This window comes from Alosa alosa, chromosome 2, assembly GCF_017589495.1.
Source record: "Alosa alosa isolate M-15738 ecotype Scorff River chromosome 2, AALO_Geno_1.1, whole genome shotgun sequence".
NCBI lineage: Eukaryota > Metazoa > Chordata > Actinopteri > Clupeiformes > Clupeidae > Alosa > Alosa alosa.
Window position 1 is genome coordinate 511,219 of NC_063190.1, and position 24,639 is coordinate 535,857.

Consider the following 24,639-nt stretch of genomic DNA (forward strand, 5'->3'; position numbering starts at 1 on the left):
AAAACTATTCAACAATGCACGATGTGCTTATAATCTAACACAGTTCAAAAGTAAGTTTAGACATAAGTCACAAAGCCCACTAATACACCATTGAATTTCCAGACCCCCCTTCCTTGAAATAATTACTCAAGAGTTTGATTTCACAGATAAAGGTTTCAATACCCATTAAACAAAATTGAAAAAACTTGCATGTTAAAGGAATACATGGAAATTACATCAAGAGAAATGTAGTGCAACATTGTAAACAGAAAAAAATAGTTTATTTAAAATAAAATAAATAAAAACATACAGACAAGTACAGCTAATGAAGAGGTATAGTAAACCAAACAATACAGCATACCAAGCAAAACTAATTTCTTTTTCAATAGTGGCCAATACACACAAAAATGGCCTCTTATTGTTATATATTATGTCAAACGCAAGAGAGACAGAGAATGAGATTTTGCAGCAATTTAATGTGACAATTAGTCAGGCCGAAAAGGTCCCCCTTAGTGAAAGCTCATCACATCTACCACTTTGTGAGGCAGCTTTAGACTATGCGAACAGACCTCGTCAACACAGTACAAACAGTGGTGTCAGTGACAGTACAGACAGAAGATTTTAGTAGTCATCCAGCTCTGATGAAAGTGAGTCTGGGGAGATGAGTCTACGACACAAACTTAAGCAATGGGCAGCGACTTTTGAAATTAATCTTGTTGCAGTTACTGCTCTTCTGTCAATATTGCTGTGCTCATAGGAACTGCAGTAATAATGCAGTATGTTTCCTTACCACAGCCTACCAAGACCCTCACGTCATCAAAAACATCCCAGTTTTGACCTGGTGGAAGGTGGTTTAAAACGGATTTTTGGAGCCGCCAGTGGTCATAGGAGCCAGACCAGTAACAGTTCCAAAAATCGCCTGCCTCCTCCAACCAACTACCTGGCACTATGGCAGTGGCTTTGTCCCGGAATTCTACAACCTTCCACACCTGTGCCATCTGATAAAGAGGTGAATGAATGGAACACTTGAAAAAGAACAATAGTTTTGAGTGTGTGAAAAAGAGAACTTTGAGGAACATATTTGGCCTACACACCAAAATCACGGTTGGTGTACATGTTGCAAGATCAACAGTGATCACTAACTGAAAATAACATAGCAGGTGGGATAATCCCAAATCCCTGAACTCACGGCGACGTCAAAATCAAAAATGCAAACGTTTGCTCTAAACACTTTTGTCCTCTGCCTTCGAGCGGATACTGTGATCTCCGATACGCGAGTGCTGCACACTTTGATTTTTGCTACACCAGAGCTAACTTGCTAACTAACATAATGGCAAGTTGCATCGCCTGTATTTACAGAAATAGATAGATGGAAGGCCACAGAGCTAAGGCAATTCATAGTTTACAGTGGGCCTGTGGTTCTGAAGCACATTCTTCCACAAGAGATTTTTGAAAACTTCTTGTTCTCCATGGGTGTGCTTTTATTACCTAAGCCTAATCTAAACCTAAACCATTACAACAGGTGGTCAAGAGGTTGTTGAGTGCTGGTCAAAGGTGCCTGATACCTTGACTTAACCTCCAAGTATACAGCCCCTTCTGTATGACTTACACCAGGATGGTGTAATAAGAATATCCACTCAAAGACAGAGGACAAAAGTGTGTAGAACAAACATTTGAATTTCTGATTTTGTCATCCCTGCGAGGGTTTAACACGTTAATTTCAGGAGTCTATGGAGTGACCAGAGGTAAACCTCTAAAGGTGATTTTGTGCTCCTTTATGTGTGATGCTTCAGCTCTGCACCAATCAAGGTTCTTGCTGTGAAGAGATGTCAGCCCTCCCAAGACGCACTCAACACCTCACAGTGGCACAGGTCTGCCAAGATCGGCACACTTGACTTCCAGCTCGAGTCCTTTCTGTATGGAGCATAAATAAAAATAATGGAAAGTAAATATACATTTGGCTATCCTAACCACTAAAAAACCCACACAATTAAGAACACTGACGTGGTATACCCCCCCAGCAATTAATATACAAGTGTGATGCGTTAAAAAATTGGATCTACTTCATTGGTGTTCAAATAACAATGTTAATGGTCATTCTAAATTACGTAGGACAATGGGAAATACAACCAACCAAGCAGTGGAATAAGAAGTTATAATCCAAAACGTGTTTAAGCTGCTGAAAGTGAAGGTGTATGAAAGATGAGCATGAAAGCACAATTCTTACAACAGGGTTGCGCTATTCAGTGGCAGCAACAGCTTCAAGTATCCTCTTCCCAGGTTGACCTCCAGTTGATCCTTGTTCCTCCTGAAGGTCAGGAGCACTTCACAGAGTAGTGTGGTGTGCATCACAAATACTCATAAAAGGAATCATAAAAGATAATAATTTTAAGGATACAATGTCAAAAGCAGTGTTATGCATGAACCAATTTCATTTCCTATTAACAGTGAATTGAACTTTGAACACATTACTTACACATTCCACAACTTAACACATTGAACTTAACACATTAGGTCCAGCTTGGTAACACATGATTATTATTTTAGTTGTGATTGAAATAGGTAACACAATATCCACAACAACTGGAGATGGTAGTGATGGAAAGCTGATTATAAAAATAATTGTTAAATGTTTATTTTAGGGCTGAATTGATTACTTGAGTAACTCAAAATAATTAAATTACAAAAAATGATTGATGAAAATTATCTGCCTTGAAGCTTCGCTTAATTTCCATCACTTGTGATGTGGCCTGCTCAGCTCAGGGGTTATTGTATCACACGGACTGTTATTACCAACGCGCACACCACTTTCAGAATTAAGTTGACGTGATGACACCAAAGAAACCATCATACCACCCGATAATTTCAAGCCTAGAAAAGACAAGGACGTCAAAACTGCATTGTACTGCATAGTAGTAGCCTGCTGTACTTTACTGCAGAAATTCTGTATTTTAAACATGAAAATACTTAAGTACTGCACTGTATTGTACAATCACTGTGAAAACTGCAGTTATTTTTTGTAAATGAGGTAATTTGGTAGGAAAGGTAGATGCTGCAGATGCACAAATATACATAAAATAAATCAATTTACTTTGAAGTGACTAGGGCTAGTTTACAGATTTACATTTATTGTGCATATTAATCAATTTTTCCAAAATATATTTTAACAAATAAATACATACATATTTTGTTATTCAATGAAATAATCACTAGCATACTCAATTCCAAAAAGACTCATAGCTGCAGCCCTAGTTTATTTGAAGAGAGAAACCAGAAGCACTCACTGTCTTTCTTCATTTAAAAAATATGAACTGAATGAGTCTCAATTGAAAAGAACTATGAAGGTTAATTTATGCATTTTCTAATCACATCACGACCTGAAGAGTGATTTCAAATGACATTCCCCGAACACAGGAGATGGACAAAGGAGATGCATGAAAGAGGCAAGTCATTTTCCTCACCTCTGGAATAAGAAAGATATTTACTGAACAAATGGTTGTAATGCATTTGATGGTATTGCCTTCCATTGCTTAGGTGCTAGATCAACCTAACCCACTTAGTTAGCAAAGGCAGAGGTGTAGCCCGTTACAATTCAGCGAAATGATGTGGGGGTAAATTGAAGAGTTCAGTGCCATGTGAGCACTTCACTTATCAGATTATTTAACAGAATACTGCACATCTAAAAGTCACGTGCTTGCCAACCAGCCGCAACTATAATAGCCCCAGCTACCAACAATCTGCGCAGACAGTGGTGGTGATAAAGACGAGACAGACAAGACACAGCATTTTTAGCGATACATAGCGATTTAGATTGATTTGTTTTTATATTAATATTAACTTTAGCTTAGAATAGAAGATAGGTAGAATAGATTTTGTATATATATATATATATATATTTGTTTGTTTATATTGTTAACTATTAATCACAGTGTAATCTTTGTTGTATATAGATAGATAGTTTTAGATTAATTTAGATCGCGAATAGTATTAGATAGCGTTATATAGTTTAAGCAAATTTTTCCCTCCTTGAGCTGTTGAAAAGGTAAGTTTAAGTGTAATGATAGTGACTACAATGTTAAAAAGTCACTTTAGAGTGCTAACGTTAACGCTAGCATGCTAACGTTATTAGCAGAGATGGTTGATAAAGCGAGACGATTCATAAGAGGGTTATGGGCCGTTCTTTTTATAAGTATAAGTATATAAGTATATATACTCTTTTGATCCCGTGAGGGAAATTTGGTCTCTGCATTTATCCCAATCCGTGAATTAGTGAAACACACTCAGCACACAGTGAACACACAGTGAGGTGAACCATACACTAATACCGGTGCAGTGAGCTGCCTGCAACAACAGCGGCGCTCGGGGAGCAGTGAGGGGTTAGGTGCCTTGCTCAAGGGCACTTCAGCCGTGCCTACTGGTCGGGGTTCGAACCGGCAACCCTCCGGTTACTAGTCCGAAGCGCTAACCAGTAGGCCACGGCTGCCCCCTTTTTGTCTTCTAATCGCGACTTGCAGCTCGATAGTGACGTCACGTCTGTATCGGAAAACAGGTAACAGCTGTTTTTTGCGTTCTGTTTGTACACAACACGACGAGTCGGAGATAATGATGGATGCCCCCAGGAAAGTCGCTCTTGCATTAGCTCTGAAAGAGTACAGAAAGCTACAATCCAAGGATGTGGTTCATCAGCGAAATATGGAAGAAGATTAGCCTGGCTTCTCAATGAGACGTGGTCTGGGAACCAAACGTTCATTTTCTCGTATTTGAAAAAAATGCCCGGATCCGTTTATTGGGTGCCACGGATGTCTATCAAATGCGTCTGTGCATAGCTCATCATCGTCTTGCTTTCCCCCTGTTCTGTGATTGGTTCCCTATTTCAGGCGAAAATTTGCTCCATGGTCTCCAGGCTGCCTTAGCAGCGTGAATCAAATCGCGCGCAAGGCAGCATGGGAACACCCAGGCTAGAAGAAGATGATAGAAAACGGAGAATGTAAGTAGCCTACATGTTTCAGCTAATTTGAAAGTAGTTTATGAATGTTTTAACCGCTGTTTAAGTGAAAATTCCGTTGCTACGTCACGTAGGCCTAACTTGTAACGGATTTTTATGTGTAACATTGTAGCCTACATTGTTGCGACATGCAGATGTCCAATCAAAGGTTAAATAGCGGAAGCGGGAGTTGGGCTACTCATTCACTGAGACATCATTATCGAACGGGGGTAGTCACATACAAAACACCGGGTAAAACACATGATGTAGGCTACAACCTAAAGAAAGACTCTAGGCCTACAAGCTAACACATACATGGCAAGATATAGGCTACGCAATTACACTCACTAAAGATGCAGTTTTTAAATGCAGCCTACCTAAGATGTTGAAAGATATTAGTGGAACTTTATTCTAGGTTTTCTAAGCCGAATGCTGTAAGCTACTAGGATATGTTAATCTGCAACAAAGAAAGGTGCCCCAGTCTGCTCTCTTTGATAGGCTTGCCTGATTTTGCAGCCTCAACTGGATGATGGAATATCCCACTTTAATTAGAGTCTACCTATATGTTATATACGTTTAGAATGCCTATCTGTAAAGTTCTTAAGATCTATTATCTTATCTTATATTATCTTCTTAAGATCTATTATCTTATCTTATATTATCTAGTATAAGCAATCAACCCCTTTTTACTGCCTTAAGAAACAAAACAATATAACGAAGCAATGGATTTTAAACAACATTTATTAATTTAAGGTTTTCTCTTTCATCAGGGCACTGATCTCAATTGTGTTGCGCTCCAGACATCAAATTATCCTCAAGACGGGAACTGAGTGGGAAATAATGCTCAATTGGAGTGATGCCACCTTTGCTCGTCATTTGAGGATCTCAAAACACCAGTTTGAGTACCTGTTACAGGAGAACGGCCTACACACTGATCACACTCAAGGAAGGACTCCGGTGCCTGATACCAAGAAGGTGCTAATCTTCCTCTGGTATATGGCCAATCAGATTTCTGACAAATTTCATGTATCACAGTCAGCAGCGCACGGAATCATCCACCAAGTGCTGACCATCACGTCAGGCATAGGAAACACCTTTATCTCCAGGCCAAATGCTTGTGAAAAAGCTGCCTCTGCTGCTGCCTTTCACCGTGTCTGTGGCCTTGATGGGGTTATTGGGGCAGTTGATGGCTGCCACATCAGGGTCCAGAGGCCACCCATAAGAGGAGGGGATTATATGAACCGCAAGGCATACTATTCTGTACTCCTTCAGGGGATTGTGGATGACCGGGCCCGCTTCATTGACATCTTTGCAGGACCACCAGGCAGGGTGCATGATGCCAGAATGCTGAGGAGTTCCACCTTCTTCACACAATGGCAGGAGAAGATGGTCTGCTTGGGGATAGTGCCTACATTGGCCATGCCTTCCCATTCATCAAGACTCCAAAGCGTGACAATGGGGCTCTAACAGTGGAAGACCTTAGGCACAACTCGAAGATCAGCCAGGGGAGGGTTATTGTGGAGAATGCCTTTGGAAGAATGAAGTGCAAATGGAGGCGTCTACGTGACCTCCAGAACACCCGCATTGACATTGTGGTCATGATCATTATGTCTGCTTGTTTCTTACACAACATGTGTATCGCTGCTTCAGCCGTCCAGAACACCGACATGGCTGCACAAGGCAGGATGATCACAATGAGTAGACTCATTTTTACAGTTGAAAAGCTTCTAAATATATTAGCTCTTACAATGCATTCGCTTTCTGTTGTTATTGATGTTTACTTGTTATATTCTGTGTGTACTAATGATAATGTTTTACCTAAATTGAATGCTTCACCATTTTCTAGCCCACAGTATGGTTTTGAGCAATTAAATATTTGTTTTCCTTAAAAAAAAATACTAAATAAGAAACAGAATAAAAAAATGATTACAAAATATATTATACATACATACACACACACAACTTCACTTAACAAACTAATATATATATATATATATATATATATATATATATATATATATATATATATATATATATATATATATATATATATATATATACACAGCTTAACAAACAAATATAATTATATAAATTAATAACATATTTTAAATAATAACATATAATAATAACAAATATAAATATAACCGCAAGCGGTGATTTACGGGGTCCGAGCAAAACGAACATGAGGTAGCATAGCTTTTTAGTTTTACATATGCTTTGATTGTTTGGGCCCAATTGTTCAAAAAGAAACGTGATCGGTTTCTCGTTATCGGTTTCAGTTACCGTTTTCGCTTATCGGATTGGATCAAATCTTGAAAATGGCTTGTTCAAAGGGAAACAAGGATCCTGAAATTGGATTAGATCACATAATCTATTCTTGGTTTTGATCTGGATAAAACCTTCACTTTGTGTTGTTCAAAACTTTTGAGTTGGATTGGAATAAATTTGATGCATAAAATTAGGATTACCCTGTGCTGTAACGTTATAGTGTACTAACCTCCACAACCTAATAGTATTCTAACAATACCCTATTCTAGTGTGCTAACCTCCACAACCCAACAGTATTCTAACAGTAGTATTCTAGTGCGCTAATCTCCACAACTCAATAGTATTCTAACAATACTCTATTCTACAGGACTATGCATTTGTCATGGATAAGATGAAGCGTCTGTTAATGGAAGGCAGTGTTTCCCACAGAATGGAATTGTATTTGTGGTGGTAGGTGAAGGGGGGTGGGGGTGGGTTCTGTGTTGGAGTCAATAAGATGAACAGCCTATAATTATGCAGTTATACTTGCCTTGCACGACAAGTCCTGTCAAGTAGCTGTAACGTTATAGGGGGCGATGTGGGTCGAGGTAGAGTGAGTGTGTGGCGAGCAGGCAGAGCCTCGGTCAGAAGGCTCAATGGTATGAAGTGATGACACGGAGATGGCAGGTTTCGGTGCAACACAAGTGAACTTTATTTGAGTTTCAATTCATCTGTTCTTTTGTTTACTTGTATGTGTGCTGCATCAAAAAGGAAACAAACAGAAAATGGAGTAATCAGTGAAATGGGGTAAATCAGTACAGATCCCAACTCACAAACAAACCAATTGACATTTGAACAATAAACTGAAATCATATGGCTATATAAGGTACAACTAAACAATACTTGACATCCCAAGTCAACCAACATCACCTAATCATCTCTCACATGGGACTCCAACACACCAAACCAACAAACAAAGACCTTAACTATACACATGATGGCAGAGCTACTCTACAAACTGATAAACATCACAAAAGTCATAGTGAGGGTCATTAAAGTGATGACTTACGTTAACTCAAAGACGCACACAGAGCAGGATACACTGGAGTGCTGGGTTGAGATGAACAAAAGAGTGAACTGAGGGCGAGCAAACAATTTATCCTGGTCTGAGCTCCTGCTCCGGAGCTACAGGGTTTCCCAGCAGATAAACTGGGTGTGGTTAGGTGGCAGAGCCAAACAATCCAGCAATTTCTCCACAGCACTTTCACCACAAGCCCTCCTTACACTGACAGACTTTGGAAAGATTTGCAAAGATTTGGAAAAGATTTTTGAATGACTATAGTCTCAGACCCTCTCACATCTAAAAACAAGTAGTAGAGTTTTAAGTCACAGACTATGATTTTGCAATGACTAGGGATCTTGCAGGGTCACTATTTACAAGACTGCAACACGATTCCTTTACATTATTACCCATCGTGCAATAGATAAACAGGAACTGAAAATTATAGCCTACTAAACTCAAAGTCGTATTTTTCGTGTTTCTGCAGCATTGTTTCATCGTGACATCCTTAACCGATACAGAGTTGTTCTGTCAAGTGGAAGAGCCGACTAAATATGTATAAGAAATGACAAATATTATAAGAATAACAAATAATTATAGGCTACAGCTGTGTCGGAGTCAATAAGAAAAACAGCCTATAATTATACAGTTACACTACATATTGACAAGTAGCTGTAATGTAATAGTGTGTTAACCTCCACAACCCAACAGCATTCTATTGTAGTATGCTAACATCCACAACCCAACAGTATTCTAACACTAATGCTTCAAGTGGGATTTGAACTCTCAACCTAAGGATCACCAGTACAAGGCATTATCCCACTGAGCCACTGTCAATCCTACATGTTGGCCAGTCACATTCACATGGTGAAAATGTGTATTGGTAAACACACAACAAGGAAAACTCTAAGCATACATTTGACAATAAAATGAAGGGCTTTCCTAAAAGAGTACACCTGAAAACTTTTTGAAATTCTGGGGCAATAAGACATTTGTAGAGAAGAATACTAATGGATGAAATATAAATATGATAGACTTTATGATGAAGGAAAAATAGTAAACAAAGAAGTTCCCCTGAATGTCATAGAGTGTCTCGGCATTGTGATTCTTGACAACTGATGAGTGTGAATGTTGATTGGCTGATGTCATTCAGGTGCTGTTCAATGGTGTGAATCTTCAATAACCAATAGCATGTGCAGCTTGATCCTGAAGTTCTAATGGGGATTCGAACACTCAACCTAAGAAACACCAGTACAAGGCATTATCCCACTGAGCCACTAACAATCATACACATTGGGCAGTCACATTCACATGTGAAAATGTGTGTTGATAAACACAAGAAAAACTCCAAGCATACATTTGACAACAAAATGAAGGGCTTTCCTAAAACAGTACACCTGAAATCTTTTTGAAATTCTGGGGCAATTAGACATTTGTAAAGAAGAACACTAATGGATGAAATATAAATATGATAGACTTAATGATGAAGGAAAAATAGTGAACAAAGAAGTTCCCCTAAATGTCAGAGTGTCTCGAAAATTCCTAGCATACATTTGACAATAGAATTAAGGGCTTTATAAAAAAGAGTACAGATCTGAAAAAGTGCACTGTTAATGGTATCCACATAATGATGGTTGTATGGTTGTTCACCAAGGAAAAAAAATTACTCATATAGGAATATAGGTGATATAGGAGAAATGGGCTGAGTGGTCGAACTTTATTGGTCTATATCTCTGAAATGGAAAAACATATCCAAATTCTTTTGATAACTTTTGTGAGGCTTTGTCTAAACATTGTCTGTGAGAATTTTGGTGAAGATTTGATAATTTTTGAAGTATGTGAAACTTTTTATGATGTTTGGCTTTTCTCTGAAATTGTGGCAAAAGTAAACATTTTTAGAGCATAAGACCAGGGTGAAAAAGATGCATCTGAATGTAGAGATTAATATGATGAAAGAATTTTGAGTCTAGGTCAATCTGGTAAGGAGAAATAAGCATTTTTGACAAGAGCGCCACCTTTGGGTGCAGTACCCCAATTTTTGGGTTATGGGTAGTGGGGGGTACTGGTAACAATACTTGAAAATGTGAAGTTTCTAGGACTTACGGTTTATAGGAATATAGATGATCTAGGAAAAATGGCCTAAGTGGTCTAACTTTATTGGCCTATATCTCTGAAATGAAACAAAATATCAAGATTCTGATCGATAACTTTTGTGAGGCTTGGTCTAAACATTGTCTGTGAGAATTTTGGTGAAGATTTGATTATTTTTGAAGAGTGTGAAACTTTTTATAATGTTTGGCTTTTCCATGAAATTGTGTCAAAAATAAACATTTTTAGACCATAAGACCAGGGCCAAAAAGATGCATCTGAGTTTAGAGATTAATATTATGAAAGAATTTTGAGTCTAGGTCAATCTGGTAAAGAGAAATTAGCATAATTAACTTTTTTTTCCAACAGCGCCACCTTTGGGTGCAGTACCCCAAATTTTGGGTTATGGGCAGAGGGGGGTACTGGTAACCATACCTGAAAATTTGAAGAGTTTTGGAGTTACGGTTTAGGCAGCAGTATGACTTTTACATAATTTTGGCCAAAAATGAACGGTACAGAAACAATAGGGGTCCTCGGACCCCTAATTAAATAGAGGGATCCCCAGAGGAAAGGAAATGTTAAAATGAGAGCTCCTCTCTTTCTCAATTGTTTCTCCTAGACAATAATGAGATCACAGTGATATAAAAATGAGATTATTGCTTTTGTCTCCCGCTTCTCAGGTTTGTCTCTGGAGCAAAAGAGTTAAGTTATCTCGGTGTAAACTCCCTTTAATCTACAAATGAGATCTCATCAATATTTTAAATAATGCTCAGTGTTGTCTAATTTATACATCTCATATTTTACTCAGGCTGATCCACCAGAGAGCTCTCTCTGTAAACTCATGCAATTCTCATTTCAGATCTATTTGGTAAATCTCAGATTAGGCTCCATCAGTTCTGTAAAAGACATCTCTTCACAAACTTGTACCGTTCTCATTCTAGTCATCTCAGTTTAGTCCTTTTTTGATGTACAAAAGAGATCTCAGCAAAGGCTTATACAATACTCAGACTTGCTCAATTTATATATCTCATATTTTACTCAGGCTTATCCATCAGAGAGCTCTCTAAGTGAACTCATGTAATGCTCATCCAGACCTTTGTTTTATAAATTAGTCTGATCTGTAAGAGCTCTAGCTGTTGTAGGCCTACAACAATTCTCAAAGGATTTTCATTGGCTTATTTGTTTTAATTGCACATATTTTCAAGTTCACATTTGCAAACAGTAGGCCTAACCATGTGATGTGACCACCACACATGACGATGCTCTGACAGACCTCTGAAGTTCGCCTACAAAAAAGCTACCATCTTTGCCCATATAAGGAGATCACCTGTTCAATTCTCGCGCAGGGAGATGACGAAATGGAGATGCAGATGTTTTCCTGAACGCACTTTTGTCCTCAACCTTCGAGTAGATATTATAATCAATGGTACGTGAAGGCGGCACAATTTAATTTTTGCTACCCCAGAGCTAACTTGCGACTTGTTAGCAAGTTAGAGAAAGCAAGTTAGACTCCAGAGGTCTATGACAGTCGGACGTGGCAACCTCCCGTGCAGAAGACTCCTAGCATGCTACCAAGGGGGCAGGCGAATTCCCGGAAGTAGAAGAATCGACGTAGGCTGGAGGGACCACCTCTCTGCTAACTCCCATAGAAGCCCATTCATTCTAGGATTTTTTTTTAAATACCATAACTTCATATAACATATATCCTGTGCCGATATTGTAGCTTCTGTGTAATCCACATAAACACTACAAAGGCAAAACAGACTCCACTACCTCGTCCGTAACGTTGGTTACCCGTAAGAAGAATGGTTAGCTTGTTCGGTTGGAGGGAAGCTAGCTTTGACGTAATCTCTTCTTCGCGCTGTAGGGAGATAACCATATTGTTTGGATAAGAAGCTCAGTACACCTTACTGTCTGACGGTAACTCATAAGCAAAACCTAGCATACCCGACCGTATGTTAAGGTAAAGCATTACACAGAGGCAACCTAATAATAATAAAAAAGTAAACCTAATTTGAAAAAAAACGGCACTAATCATTTCAGAGGTTTTCGATGGATTGACCGTAGGTCGGAAAAGTGGAAAGAAGATTAGCTTCAAGGCTATTTTGTTTTGTTTTAGCATGACTGTTTTTGAAGATGATCAAGTATGGTAGCTTCAACATTAACACGACTTGGTGAGGATGATATTAATAATAATAGTATGTATGTATAGTATAGTATATATACTCTTTTGATCCCGTGAGGGAAATTTGGTCTCTGCATTTAACCCAATCCGTGAATTAGGGAAACACACACAGCACACAGTGAACACACAGTGAGGTGAAGCACACACTAATCCCGGCGCAGTGAGCTGCCTGCTACAACAGCGGCGCTCGGGGAGCAGTGAGGGGTTAGGTGCCTTGCTCAAGGGCACTTTAGCCATGGCCCACTGGTCGGGGCTCAAACTGGCAACCCTCCGGTTACAAGTCCAGAGTGCTAACCAGTGGGCCACGGTAAATAAATGTTTAACTTTGATGACTTTGAAGGCGAAGGAAGTGTGAGAAGAATTTCTGTGTATCTATAATATGAGTTACAAGATTCAGTTCGATGGCTAACGTCACGAAGTTAAGTGTGAGTCTGCGCAGTACTGGGGGGACCAACTGAAAAATCGTTCTATTTGACTCAGTGCCCTCCCATTGAAAACGACGGAGTCGGTTTGTCCATTTCTTTTACTGTCTATGCATGCTACCAGAAAATGAATCCAGTCTAGATTTGGCGCCCAGTGAAACGGTGTGGGTATGAAGGATTGTGCAGAACTTGCCACCACGAAAACACAGAGAAGGTACATTAACATTTTGGTAATTTGCTAACGTTCTTGCATATTTTTAGACTTTTAGATTGAACAACCTGAGGAAGCGCAGCACATAAAGTTAGCTAGCTAGTTAATGTTAGCTACTTGTAAGTACATCACTGGCTGTGCCGCTTGTCTATAAAGCTAACGTTAGACAATTTAACGTTGCTAGCTTACTTTGCCTTATACAGCTTTAGTCTGTATGTTTTGAATTGTGTTAAGCCATGCTGTAGCCAAAATGCATGGAATTTTAAAATGTGTTTGGGATGTCAGTCAAGATGAAAAAGCTAACGTTATTGCCACTGGTTTAAACTGGTTCCAGCTCAATGCCACTGAAAAGAGGCCGGCAGCTTCTTAAAAAAATGGAAGACTACGCTAGACCATCAGATCAAATTGATGCATCAAACAGCGGACCAAAATGGTAAGTATATTTTTCCCCACAATATGTTCTCAGTTTTGTTTAACCTGCTAAATTACAGCATTGGAACAGGAGTGAAGGGCATTCTTGTAACCCAGGTAAACTAGGAAGTAGCGTTGCTGCGATCGAGTGATCGAGAAATAGGCAAGTCAGCATCTGCAGTCATGAATAACTTACCAGTCAACATTTCTTTTGCAGTTAATAGAATCTGTAGCATGCAAATCAAACCAGCTATTAGCCTAACTGAAATAAAACCATGATATATCTAGGTATGGTGAAGGGTATGTGATGTGGGGCTATCTATCTTTTAATTACAAAGGCCAAGGGAACTTTATCAGGATTCATAGTATCCTGAGTCCATGAAATAACTGGCCTTAAAAATAAAAATCTGCCTGCCTCTGGGATTTTAACATAGGGGGTTCCTTACTTATGCCCCCTGTATTTTAAGGAATAACATTTATTAATTTACGATACCTGGTTCATTCACAGAGAATATTGGTGTGTTTAACTCATTTTTTAATTGAGGAAACTCTCACAATGGTAAGTGGAACATTGGCCACAGCTTGTAACAACTTCATTTTTTTACCATTCCTTGCGTAGGGATGTGTACACAAGGATGTGTAACCTTGTGTAAGGTTAACTTGGGAATTACAACAGAAAGGAACACGTTTCAGCTAATCAAAATCAATGACTGGAACTGTCAGTTTCAGAGCTATTATTACCACACTGATAGATTGATTTTGCTTTTTATTTGCAGCCTACGTTATGCACTGTGGAACGCTCTGCGGATGGACAGCTGTGGAATCCGCAAAGATCAAGAAGACTTTTGTTACGAGGGCTGGAGGTTTTTAAAGTCTTTAAAAGGTCTTAAATGTCATGTTCCTTAATTAAGGTCTGAAAAAGTCTTAAATTCCGTTGCCGAAGTCTTAATTTTTTAATTATAGTAGCCTGCAAGCAAGGTGAAATGGGGGGAAAAAACAACAATGTGAAAATTCAACAGGGGGTTGCGTAACGTCAGAGATCGTCTAATTTAGTGTTGCACGGTGCACTGATACTACAAAAGTGTCGCAATAGCTATTAGCAGTTGTCACAATACCTAATTGTATTAGTATTAATACTTTTAAGAATGACCGTGTTCTTGTTCGTGTGCGCAAGGCATGCTTCTAGTGCCTCCTCCCCAAGCCTGTGGCTGTGCGTCTTTTCTCCTCACACACATATATGCAGCTGTCGTGCCATAAACAGCGAGACATGGCTGCTAGTTTAGCTTAAGTGATTCTGTGGTAACACATAATAATAGGCTAATATCAAGTTGATTTGCTCACTTGCACCTCTCAACTTTGTGTTGCTAACCTACCTAGGCTATACTTTAATTAATAGTTTAAAAAGTATAAAAGTTACAAAGATGAAAAATACAAAGCCCACATGTCCTAATTAAGACCTACGAGTCAATGTTTGAATGAAGTTTCTACGTTAAACGGTTGAAGCTGCATTAGCTGCGTTAGAAAAAGAATAATAATAACTAGAAAAGCATTTCCTGAAGGAAATACAGTGCATGAAAATGCAAAAAATATGATATCAAATATCATACAGAGTAAAAACAAACTATATTGGTTGCTAGGTAGATGAGGTTTAATATAGTTGGAATGACTGAACAGTTAAATAAGTGGATAGTTTATATAGTTAAATGATTTGCTTGGTAGATAAGGTTTAATATAGTTGGAATGATTGAACGGTTAAATAGGTGGATAATTTAAATGGTTAAATTATTTAGGTAGATAATTTACGATAACTGACAGTTGGAATGGCTCTAATATTTGCTAGCAGTTATGCTAACTATGTTATCAAAGATAATAATGTTAACCAAGTTACTTAACTTAGTTAACTTAGCTAATGTTTTCATTTTTAGTAGTTATGCTAACTAGCACTCTGTTAACCATGTGACTTAGCTAACCTAGCTAATCATTTTTAGTAGGTATGCTAACTATGCTAACTAGCATGCTAACATGTTAAGTATGCTTACCATGTGACTTAGCTAACTTAGCTAATCATTTTTAGTAGGTATGCTAACTATTTTAACTAGCATGTTAACATGCTAACTATGTTAACCATGTTACTTAGCTAACTTAGCTAATTATTTTTAGCAGTTAGCATGTTAACATGTTAGCATGCTAACTATGTTAACCATGTTACTTAGCTAACATAACTAATCATTTTTAGCAGTTATGCTAACTATGCTAACTAGCATGCTAGCATGCTAACTATGCTAACCACGTTACTTAGCTAACATAGCTAATCGTTTTTAGCAGTTTTGCTAAAAATGCTAACTAACATGCTAGCATGCTAACTATGCTAACCACGTTACTTAGCTAACATAGCTAATCGTTTTTAGCAGTTTTGCTAAAAATGCTAACTAGCATGCTAACTATGCTAACCACGTTACTTAGCTAACTTAGCTAATCGTTTTTAGCAGTTTTGTAAAAAATGCTAACTAGCATGCTAACTATGCTAACCATGTTACTTAGCTAACTTAGCTAATCATTTTTAGCAGTTTTGTTAAAAATGCTAACAATGTTAGCAATGCTAACTAGCTACAGTGGGTAGGAGTCATAGTTGATAAGTAACAGTTACAATGGCTGAACAGTTAAAAAGTTCAGTAGTTTAAAGGGTTAAATTGTTTAGCAGTGAAATATTGTAGTGAGGACTTTTATTTTGAAACAGTTTTTGGCAGAGGAAGCAGTTGAACAGGATGTGTAGTCTTAATAGGGCCAGTTTGTATGCTTAAAGCCTGAGAATGGCAGTTGGGACAGCCTGAACACCTGCCATAGGATTCTAATTGCTTAACGGCTCTATTGTGATGTCATCAGCCCATGTTAAGTCTATGGGGAAATTTTGAACAGTTTTTAATTAATAGTTTAAAAAGTATAAAAGTTACAAAGCTGAAAAATACACAGCACCCATGTCCTAAGTAAGACCTACGTAACATAGTTTGAATTAAGTTTCTACGTTAAACGGTTGAAGCTGCATTAAACGCGTTAGAAGAAGAAGAAGAACTAAAAAAGCATTTCCTGAAGGAAATACAGTGCATGAAAATGCAAAAAATATGATGTAAAATATCATACAGAGTAAAAACAAACTATATTGGTTGCTAGGTAGATGAGGTTTAATATAGTTGGAATGACTGAACAGTTAAATAAGTGGATAGTTTATATAGTTAAATGATTTGCTTGGTAGATAAGGTTTAATATAGTTAGAATGTTTGAACGGTTAAATAAGTGGATAGTTTAAATGGTTAAATTATTTAGGTAGATAGTTGACGATAACTGACACTTGGAATGGCTCTAATGTTTGCTAGCAGTTATGCTAACTATGTTAACAAAGATAATAATGTTAACCAAGTTACTATGCTAACTAGCATGCTAACAATGTTAAAATGTTAAGTATGCTAACCATGTGACTTAGCTAACTTAGCATAACTGCTAAAAATAATTAGCTAACTATGCTAACTTGCATGCTAACTATGCTAACCATGTGACTTAGCTAACTTAGTTAATCATTTTTAGCAGTTATGCTAACTATGCTAACTAATAATGTTAACATGCTAACTATGCTAACCATGTTACTTAGCTGACTTAGCTAATCATTTTAAGCAGTTTTGCTAAAAATGCTAACTAACATGCTAGCATGCTAACTATGTTAACCACGTTACTTAGTTAACTTAGCTAATCGTTTTTAGCAATTTTGCTAAAAATGCTAACTAGCATGCTAACATGCTAGCATGCTAACATGCTAGCATGCTAACTATGTTAACCATGTTACTTAGCTAACTTAGCTAACTAGCTACAGTGGGTAGGAGTCATAGTTGATGACAAGTAACAGTTACAATGGCTGAACAGTTAAAAAGTTCAGTAGTTTAAAGGGTTAAAGTGTTTAACAGTAAAATATTATAGTGAGGACTTTTATTTTGAAACAGTGGCAGAGGAAGCAGTTGAACAGGATGTGTAGTCTTAATAGGGCCAGTTTGTATGCTTAAAGCCTGAGACTGGCAGTTGGTCCAGGTGGCCTGAACACCTGCCATAGGATTCTAATTGCTGTGATGTCATAATCATAATGTTAAGTCAATGGGGAAATTTTGATTAGTTTTCAATTAATAGTTTAAAAAGTATAAAAGTTACAAAGATGAAAAATACAAAGCCCACATGTCCTAATTAAGACCTACGACATAATTTGAATGAAGTTTCTAATGTTAAACGGTTGAAGCTGCATTAAATGCTTAGAAGAAGAAGAATAATAACTTGGAAGAACAAGCATTTTCATGCACTGTAATAATAATGAAGGAAAACACAGTGCATTTTCATGCAAAATTTCCTGCAAAAAATGCAAAAATATGATATAAAATATCATACAGAATAAAAACAAACTATATTGGTTGCTAAGTAGATGAGGTTTAATATAGTTGGAATGACTGAACAGTTAAATAGGTGGATAGTTTAAATGTTAAATTATTTAGGGTTTAGATGATTGTTTAAATAAGGATTTATAACTTATTTAGACAGTTGGAATGGCTCTAATGGCTTTGTTTGCTAGCAGTTATGCTAATTATGTTAACAAAGATAATAATGTTAAACCAAGTTACTATGCTAACTAAACATGCTAACAATGTTAAAATATTAACTATGCTAACCATGTGACTTAATTATTTTTTAGCAAACTTAGCTAATCATTTTTAACAGTTTTGCTTAAAAAGTGTTAACTAGCTAACTAGCATGCTAACATGCTAGCATGCTAACCATGTTATTTAGCTAATCATTTTTTAGCAGTTTTGTTAAAAATGCTAACTAACTATCTTAACTTTCATGTGCTTAACAATGCTAGCATGATAACTATGCTAAACCATGTTACTTAGCTAACTTAGCTAACTAGCTATTTTAGTGGGTAGGAGTCATAGTTGATGACAAGTAACAGTTACAATGGCTGAACAGTTAAAAAGTTCAGTAGTTTAAAGGGTTGAATTGTTTAACAGTAAAATATTATAGTGAGGACTTTTATTTTGAAACAGTTTTTGGCAGAGGAAGCAGTTGAACAGGATGTGTAGTCTTAATAGGGCCAGTTTGTATGCTTAACCCTCTATACCCCAGTGGAATTCTACAACAATGCTTCAGATTCCTGGGAATTCTAAGAGAAAAGGGCAATTTGAGAAACATTTTAAATAACCAAGAATAACTAAAAATCTAATGAAAAGTGTCAATTGTAAGTTTCTTTCAGTTTAAAGATTAGAAATTGCTCTTTCAAATGATATATGATCCATTAAAAATTATATATTCATGTTTCCCATAGACAGCCATAGGCCTACTCACTTACAGTCTCAAAGTTTTTCACTAACAAAAAGTTATAAATATGGTTCACATATTTCTGTATTAGAAGCTGGGAAACACGATACTATATGAGTACTGATTTCATTGAAATAGACTGGCATATCTTGCACTTATTTGGGATTTAGCTGGACAGTGAGCCTTACAGCTAAAAAAATGATGAGGATATGAACTAACGTGAGGCCATGAAGCATAGCGTATGAAATCGTGACTCATTTGATAAGCATGTCACCAACAACAGGGACTGTTAATCCTGACATGGATTTACGTTTTGTTTTATATGCACATCATGTTATATAATTTATCTAAACTTGATCAGTTGATGATAATGAACCTGTTGCACTCGTTCACTAACCTTCAACCTATCCTGTGCTAACATTACGAGTCTCAGACTAACGTTAACGTTACATCAGTGAAGGTAGCAAATTAGCAGGCTTTTTGTAATCACGAAAGATGACGAGACATTGGCCTACTTGTATACAAATACATTTTCCTGACATCCATAAGCAGAAAACACAACGGTGGTTCCCGCTTTGGTTATTAGTCAACAAAACTCATTTAGAGAGACATACATAAGTAGTAGTTTGCAATAACTATCTGTAAGTGGGATAACGATAATGTTAGCTTTACTGTACATGCCAGAAAGGGGTAATGTTAATGTTATGTGTTAAGATATAACTGCAAATAAACCTGGCATGGGTTTATCATAAACTTTATTGTTAATTAGGCCATGACCCATCATTGAATTATGCCTATATTTTGCTGGTGCTAGCTAAACTCAAACTGACTTTCACAGTGACAGCCATACAATTTTTTTTTTTTATGCCAGAGAGGCAGCTAAGTCAGTCATGACAAACGGGAGGATGCTAACGTTAAATTTATTACACTTTCATGTTTTTATTTTGTCATTTTCTTACATCAATATGATCGCCACTTACATCAAAACATGGTGGATGCACATCAATACCATCTCATCTAATGAGAAAAGACGCTGACGCTTGTTAGAAGCCATAACTCCAGAGGCACCGTAAGTCCTCAGCCGGTCAGTCAACAGGCTAAACTCAAAAAATACCGGAGAAATGTCAATAGCGACCTAGCCATTTAAGTGTGTCAAAATAAAAGTCTGGTGTTTATTTATCCACTAACGCTGTATTATTTCATGTATGAAGGTTATACTGTAGCAGATGTCTCTTTAAGAATTCGGCGGCCGGCCGCCGTTACAGGAGAATACAGAACGGCCGTCGACGGCCGCCACGGGTATAGAGGGTTAAAGCCTGAGAGACATGTGCAGTTGGTCCAGGTGGCCCAACACCCGCCATAGGATTCTAATTGCTGTGATGTCATAAAGGGCAATGTTAAGTCAATGGGGAAATTTTGATAGTTTTAATTAATAGTTTAAAAAGTATAAAATGTTAAAAGATGAAAAATACAAAGCCCACATGTCCTAATTAAGACCTACGAATCAATGTTTGAATGAAGTTTCAGGTTAAACGGTTGAAGCTGCATTAGCTGCTTAGGAAAAAAAGAATAATAATAACTAGAAAAGCATTTCCTAGAAGGAAATACAGTGCATGAAAATGCAAAAAAATATGATGTTAAATTTCATACAGACTTTTCAAACTTATTGGTTGCTAGGTAGATGAGGTTTAATATAGTTTTGAAGGACTTTTAAATAGGTGGATAGTTTATATATTAATTTACAAATTATTTTTAATATAGTTGGAATGATTGAACGATAAATAAGTGGATACTTTAAATGGTTAAATTATTTAGGTAGATAGTTGACAACTGACACTCTGAATGGCTCTAATGTTTGCTAGCAGTTATGCTAACTATATTAACAAAGATAATAATGTAAAACCAAGTTACTATGCTAACTAGCATCTAACAATGTTAAAATATTAACTATGCTAACCATGTGACTTAAAAACCTAGCTAATCATTTTAGTAGTCATGCTAACTATTCTAATTAGCATTTTGCTAACATCACTAACATTAAATTATTTTTTAATTCACGCCTAGACATGTGAAATGCATGATCTATGGCAAAAAAAGTGGAAAAAAAAATTGGTCTTATTTTTTTCGGACTTTTCAGATTTTCTTAGTTTTCACATAAGGTCCGGGGTCAGGAAAAAAGACAGATTTTGACAAATTTCAAAATATGTCAGATATTGTCCAAATTATTTTTTAACCCTCTATACCCCAGTGGAATTCTACAACAATGCCCCAGATTCCTGGGAATTCTAAGAGAAAAGGGCAATTTGAGAAACATTTCAAATAACCAAGAATAACTAAAAATCTAATGAAAAGTGTCAATTGTAAGTTTCTTTCAGTTTAAAGATTAGAAATTGCTCTTTCAAATGATATATGATCCATTAAAAATTATATATTCATGTTTCCCATAGACAGCCATAGGCCTACTCACTTACAGTCTCAAAGTTTTTCACTAACAAAAAGTTATAAATATGGTTCACATATTTCTGTATTAGAAGCTGGGAAACAAGATACTATATGAGTACTGATTTCATTGAAATAGACTGGCATATCTTGGACTTATTTGGGATTTAGCTGGACAGTGAGCCTTACAGCTAAAAATGATGAGGATATGAACTAACGTGAGGCCATGAAGCATAAGCGTGTGAAATCGTGGACTCATTTGATAAGCATGTCACCAACAACAGGGACTGTTAATCCTGACATGGATTTACGTTTTGTTTTATATGCACATCATGTTATATAATTTATCTAAACTTGATCAGTTGATGATAATGAACCTGTTGCACTCGTTCACTAACCTTCAACCTATCCTGTGCTAACATTACGAGTCTCAGACTAACGCGTTAACGTTACATCAGTGAAGGTAGCAAATTAGCAGGCTTTTTGTAATCCGCGAAGATGACGAGACATTGGCCTACTTGTATACAAACACATTTTCCTGACATCCATAAGCAGAAAACACAACGGTGGTTCCCGCTTTGGTTATTAGTCAACAAAAACTCATTTAGAGAGACATACATAAGTAGTAGTTTGCAATAACTATCTGTGAGTGGGATAACGATAATGTTAGCTTTACTGTACATGCCAGAAAGGGGTAATGTTAATGTTATGTGTTAAGATATAACTGCAAATAAACCTGGCATGGGTTTATCATAAACTTTATTGTTAATTAGGCCATGACCCATCATTGAATTATGCCTATATTTTGCTGGTGCTAGCTAAACTCAAACTGACTTTCACAGTGACAGCCATTCAATTTTTTTTATGCCAGAGAGGCAGCTAAGTCAGTCATGACAAACGGGAGGATGCTAACGTTAAATGTATTACACTTTCATGTTTTTATTTTGTCATTTTCTTACATCAATATGATCGTCACTTACATCAAAACATGGTGGATGCACATCAATACCATCTCATCTAATGAGAAAAGACGCTGGGCGCTTGTTAGAAGCCATAACTCCAGAGGCACCGTAAGTCCTCAGCCGGTCAGTCAACAGGCTAAACTCAAAATACCGGAGAAATGTCAATAGCGACCTAGCCATTTAAGTGTGTCAAAATAAAAGTCTGGTGTTTATTTATCCACTAACGCTGTATTATTTCATGTATGAAGGTTATACTGTAGCAGATGTCTCTTTAAAATTGCGGCCGGGCCGCCGTTACAGGAGAATACAGAACGAAGTCCGACGGCCGCTAATGGGTATAGAGGGTTAAAGCCTGAGACTGGCAGTTGGTCCAGGTGGCCCGAACACCTGCCATAGGATTCTAATTGCTGTGATGTCATAAAGGGCAATGTTAAGTCAATGGGGAAATTTTGATAGTTTTTAATTAATAGTTTAAAAGTATAAAAGTTACAAAGATGAAAAAATACAAAGCCCACATGTCCTAATTAAGACCTACGAGTCAATGTTTGAATTAAGTTTCTACGTTAAACGGTTGAAGCTGCATTAAACTGCGTTAGAAGAAGAATAATAATAACTAGAAAAGCATTTCCTGAAGGAAATACAGTGCATGAAAAAATGCAAAAAATATGATGTCAAATATCATACAGAGTAAAAAACAAACTATATTGGTTGCTAGGTAGATGAGGTTTAATATAGTTGGAAGGACTCAACAGTTAAATAGGTGGATAGTTTATATAGGTAAATAATTTACTTGGTAGATAAGGTTTAATATAGTTGGAATGATTGAACAGTTAAATAAGTGGATACTTTAAATGGTTAAATTATTTAGGTAGATAGTTGACGATAACTGACACTTGGAATGGCTCTAATGTTTGCTAGCAGTTATGCTAACTATATTAACAAAGATAATAATGTAAACCAAGTTACTATGCTAACTAGCATGCTAACAATGTTAAAATATTAACTATGCTAACCATGTGACTTAGCTTAACCTAGCTAATCATTTTAGTAGTCATGCTAACTATTCTAATTAGCATGCTAACATCACTAACATGAAAACTATGGTATATTGTTAAAACAGATGATGTGCTAATTGGCAACCAACATGATGAGGTTTAATATAGTTCAAATGACTGAACTAGGTAGATGAGGTTTAATATAGTTGGAATGACTGAACTAGGTAGATGAGGTTTAATATAGTTGGAATGACTGAACAGTTAAATAGGTGGATAGTTTATATAGTTAAATGATTTCTTGGTAGATAAGGTTTAATATAGTTGGACTATGCTAACTAGCATGCTAACTATAATGTTAACCAAGTTTTCTTTGCTAAAAATGTTAATTAGCATGTTAACATGCTAGCATGCTAACTATGCTAGCATACTAACTATGTTACTTTGCTAACTTAGCTAATAATTTTAGCAGTTTTGCTTAAAATGCTAACTAGCATGCTAACATGCTAGCATGCTAACTATGCTAACCACGTTACTTAGCTAACTTAGCTAATCATTCTTAACAGTTTTGCTAAAAATGCTAACTAACATGCTAACCATGCTAACTAGCTACAGTGGGTAGGAGTCATAGTTGATTACAAGTAACAGTTACAATGGCTGAACAGTTAAAAAGTTCAGTAGTTTAAAGGGTTAAATTGTTTAACTGTGAAATGTTGTAGTGAGGACTTTTATTTTGAAACAGTTTTTGGCAGAGGAAGCAGTTGAACAGGATGTGTAGTCTTAATAGGGCCAGTTTGTATGCTTAAAGCCTGAGACTGGCAGTTGGTCCAGGTGGCCCTAACACCTGCCATAGGATTCTAATTGCTTTTAACGGCCGATGTGATGTCATAATCATAATGTTAAGTCAATGGGGAAATTTTGATTAGTTTTTTAATTAATAGTTTAAAAAGTATAAAAGTTACAAAGCTGAAAAATACATAGCACCCATGTCCTAAGTAAGACCTAATATAATTTGAATGAAGTTTCTCGTTAAACGGTTGAAGCTGCATTAAATCGTTAGAAGAAGAAGAATAAGAAGAAAAAGCCTTGAAGAACAGTACCGTGCATTTTCATGCACTGTAATAATAATAAGATGCCTTGGAATAACAGTACAGTGCATTTTCATGCACTGTAACTAGAAAAGCATTTCCTGAAGGAAATACAGTGCATGAAAATGCAAAAATATGATATAAAATATCATACAGAGTAAAAACAAACTATATTGGTTGCTAGGTAGATGAGGTTTAATATAGTTGGAATGACTGAACAGTTAA

The 24,639-nt window shown here is 36.8% G+C and overlaps 1 long non-coding RNA gene across 1 annotated transcript; it reads right to left on the bottom strand.

Annotated features, from left to right (window-relative positions):
• Positions 1-241: 241 nt before the first annotated feature.
• On the bottom strand, positions 242-3,856 carry LOC125290963. The gene is made up of 2 exons (XR_007192898.1): positions 2,207-3,856; positions 242-1,893 (listed from the first exon to the last, which is right to left on the bottom strand). It is a non-coding gene; the product is annotated as an uncharacterized LOC125290963 (long non-coding RNA).
• Between the last annotated feature and the right edge of the window lie 20,783 nt (positions 3,857-24,639).